Here is a 4,378-nt window from a genome sequence, read left to right on the forward strand (position 1 = left end):
CAAATTGTGAAAGCAACACAATAATTTCACCCTTTGAATTTGTGGGCATCACAAGAGCGCACGTTTTTGAAATCACTAAAAATGTGTCAACATACAGAAAAGCTCGTACCACTTATGTATAGTAATAGGCCTGAGCCACGTCTGAATAAGTAGTAGAACAAAACATGTTACGTGAAAATGTAGCGATATATGAACCAAACACGAAGGTGCGCTTTCGATCCTTCGCCATGACGGGCGCATTCAGCTGGGAGCAGAATGCAACAACCCCTGTGCGCTGTGCTTTGGCTGCATCTTAATTGAAGAACCCCTGATTAAAATAAACACAAAACCCCTTATCATCTCTCCCTCCATCTTTCTCTCTCTTTCTCTTCCCCAATTAAGGCAACCTCCGCCCCATACCTACTGTGCAGCTTCTGGACGTTATCCCCCACAATTTCAGACCCAGAGAGAAGATAAATTGAAGTCGTGTTCCACATGCAAGAAATCACAGAAGTACGCACGCGCTTACAACAATATACCCATGTTTATTATAAATCGTCCTTTTAGAGTGTAGCCGTCGTACTTCCTGGCTAAACCAGACGAAGTCCTCAACTGCACTGACATATCATGTAGTACCAAATGCATGAACGGCTTCCGCACCGTACCACGCGCACTTTGGCCAGCCTTTCGATTGAAGCTCCCGCAATGACAGACGGTTTGGCTATTTTCCGTAAGGAGTCCCTGTTCCCGTGCCTTTCGCTCCGATTCTTCCACACTGTTTCTATGATTAAGCAACATATATTCGCCCTGGCGAGCCTCCCGCGTCAGGTGACTGTGCACACAGCCCTCCAGCCGTGGATCCAAGGCACCGAGACAGCGAGCCTTGAGGCCGTCTTCTATGTAGCCCGCCTCGGCAGCGTAGTCTATTCGCTAAGCAGGTACGGATGCTTGGGCTCCTCTCGGTTGATGTCGTTCGTGAAAGGCAGCTCAATGCAGGGCTCAGCAACGGCCATCATCTCGGGGATCGTCAGGCTCACCTGCCCCGATAGCGGGTGACCGGCCCGCTCTATGGTCCGCAACTTCCGGCGATGGTTCTGTGCCTCCTGTTAGTCCCTCGCGCTGAGCTCGATGCCAGAAGAGCGCCACATTGAGCTGCACGACGTGATTAGCGAAAAGGTGGACAAAAAATCCTATATAGATCGTTGTGAGAGCTATATATTTATCGCTTCAATGCTGGTGACATTTTCGCAATGAAGATTAAAACCGTACTCTGAGCACGGTTGCAAACTGGGATGTTGGTATAGCATTCGAGAAGTTGGATTCCGCAATATTTTGACGGGACACAAAGAAGAATAAGACGCACAACAGAGCTTTGCTTGCTACTATCGATTTATTCCCTTGTCAACGGAATAAACTCAAGAGATATTGAAAACGGAAGACCGAAAAGATACCAACAAATTTTTACAGAAAGGACAAATCACCAATACCAAGCCGGCTTCTTCCCATGGTCGTTTGGCTGCAGCTCTCGGCATCACGCAGCCAAATGTATCCTCGTTCCTTTCTACTGCGACTTCGAGTGCATCCAAACGATCATGCGAGAAAGCCGGCTTAGTATTGGTGGACGGACCTTTTTGTGAAAGTTTGTTTGTATTTTTATTTTTCTTCCCCGTTGAGCATCTGGTTTTATTTATTCCGCTGACAAGGGAATAAACCGATAGCTCCATGCAGGACTCCCCTGTGCGTATTTCTCTTCTGCGTATCCCGCCCAAATATTGTGCAATCCAACTTCTAGCATGCTCTGCGATAACATCACGTTAGGTCAATTACCAGGGTCAAACAGGGCCGATATATAGCAAGGACTCCATTCTTTAGGTTCTGTTTATTTCTCAACATCCACCACTCAGGACGGGCCGATATGATAGTAACAACGCGTAGGTGCAGCGTAGCACCGTTCAATGACCCAAAGCAAGAAATGAAAAAAAATTAAAATAGAATCGTTACAGTATATAGCACCCCCCTCCCCCACGAATTTACATTCGGTCAACACTAACCACACAGAGTTTTTCAGCATTCCCCCCAAAGATAAATGCACCAATTTAGCGCAATAACGAAACATCAAGAACCTCGCACACGACGTAGAAAAACTTCTGACCCACCGTGGTGTCTCAGTGCCTATTGCGTTCTGCTGCCAAGCATGAGGTGACAGGTTCCATTTGTGAGCGCAGTGCCCCATTCCGATGGAGGCGAAATGAAAAAAGAGTCTCGAGCACCGTGCTTTATGTGCACGTCAAACTACCAACGGGTATCCAAAATAATCCGGAACCCACCACTATGGCGTGCACCACAAACCACATTGCATTTTCACGATGTTAAACTTCACAAATTAAAACTTTCTTCTGTTTTTTTTTCGTTAGATTAATTTCTTTAGGACCAAGTTATTCGATCATCTAAAAAAAAATGACGATGGTGGACGAAACAAGACGTCTCGGCTATCCTCGTCATTCGTTTTCAGCATTCGCTGTTCAGCACAGAATAGCAAGCCCGTTCGTATAGTCTTCCCAAGAACGCCGCTCACTCGATATTACTAATCAAGAAATTCTTCAGAATTCGCCATATCCTACATTCACAAAATGAAGCGCGAAAGAATAGATATAAAGCAGCTCGTAAGGGTCGGCGCTCATAATGTGTAGCAGATTGGTGGTTTCGATGATGCCGCATTGAAATATGTCTTGGTCTCTGGTGACGTAATCGCGATATTGCTGACTTGGTTACAGAGCATCGCGCATTGGATTTTTTCGTGCACCCGCCGCGGAAGCTTAGTGCATATGGCATTGCCCTGCTGACCTCGAAGTCGTGTGTTCCATCGCGGTAGTGATTGTCGCATCGCGATGGGGGCGAAATCAAAAACGTACCTGCACTTAGATTCAGGTGCACGTTAAAAAAACCCGCATAGGCAAAGTTATTCTGTAGGCCCCCACTACGACGAGCCTCATATTCATTTCGTGGATGTGGCACGTAAATTTTTATTTAAAAGAATAGTCCGCTAGACTGTATAGATCACGGACTGGTCGGTCACTGTTATCTGGGCCACAGCATCCGAAAACAGCGGGAAAATCCAGCATTAAACGAATGGCCTAACATTTGATGGATGAGAAGTCAAACTCGAGTTGAATTGATGAGTGCGCTAGGTGTAAAATAACAACGTATGCCTCAAGTGAAATACTAATAAATCGTTAGCCATTGTATGACCAAGAGTGGATGACCAGCGAACCTGTTTAGCATACTTCACAGAGGTGAAACAGAAATATGAAAGTAGGTACGGACTCATTTACCATGATCTTTATATATATTCGCGTGGACGACAGGACCGCTGCCCGAGGAGCCGGAGGAAACTAGATACGCGTGACGTTTCGACGGGACCACCACCACGGGAGAGCGGAAGGAAAGGAGATACGCAAGCGCTTGGAACGCTGACAAACAGAGCGCTTTGCGAACGCACACGTTGCCGATGCGGGACAAAGTGTAGTATCTGTTCTTATCAGCTTAATTTGGACCCAAGATATGAAGGTTATTTTTGCCAGTTCGCAGAGTGCTTGAAGCCTGCTGCCCCTCCGCCGTGGGTCGGCCCGGTATCGCACTATCTTCGGGATCGGCCGACGGTTTTCGGTCTACGGACATCGATTTGCTGAAGACTAGCCCTATAAAGCTTGGCTGTAATAGACTGCACTCGAGTAAACGTTTTCAACGCCCTTCTTTTCGAATATTCGTATTTTATTCGAAGCTACATTGGCTAAAGAAAACTGTTTCCTGCATTAAGCATGGGCATGTCCGGATGTTAAACTACACAGTGCACCTGTCAGAGCCTTAAGTGATAAGGTAACTGCTTCTATGCGCGAAAATAACCCAGCTATGCCGTTGGTAGCGTTGATGTTTAGCAAGAAGAAATGGTGTGTGGGTGAGCTCCCCACATCAAAAATTACTGAACCCAAAGAGGCTTATAGTTAAGTGCCAAATACCTATAATCAGCAACTTGTAGAAACAAGCACCGGTGGCCAACCAAAGCATAGGCTCCTAAAGAGCGAACCGTATAGAAACAAACGAATCCAGTGAAAACAACAAATTAGAAATGAAGCACACTGAAAACTTCCTCCCTGCAAAATCTGAACAGTTGGACCTCCAAGATAAGCCAGCCTTCGTAAGCTAACTGCTTAAATAATGCTGCGTATGCCGGCAGTCATCCTATCGGCAGACGGCATTTGACGTGTTCCCTCCCGCGGATATTCCGCAAGAACACACCTCCACTTCGCCGATTATGCTAAGACCCATATACCGCTCGAAATGCAATTCTAAACATTAAGAATCCCTTGTGCGCGAGATATATCTGCCGCAATTGACGTCT

The 4,378-nt window shown here is 46.4% G+C and overlaps 1 pseudogene; it reads left to right on the forward strand.

Annotated features, from left to right (window-relative positions):
• The first annotated feature begins 3,460 nt into the window (after positions 1–3,460).
• On the forward strand, positions 3,461–3,642 carry LOC142568073 (U2 spliceosomal RNA; annotated as a pseudogene).
• The last annotated feature ends 736 nt before the right edge of the window (positions 3,643–4,378 follow it).

The sequence above is a fragment of the Dermacentor variabilis genome, chromosome 1 (genome assembly GCF_050947875.1).
Source record: "Dermacentor variabilis isolate Ectoservices chromosome 1, ASM5094787v1, whole genome shotgun sequence".
NCBI lineage: Eukaryota > Metazoa > Arthropoda > Arachnida > Ixodida > Ixodidae > Dermacentor > Dermacentor variabilis.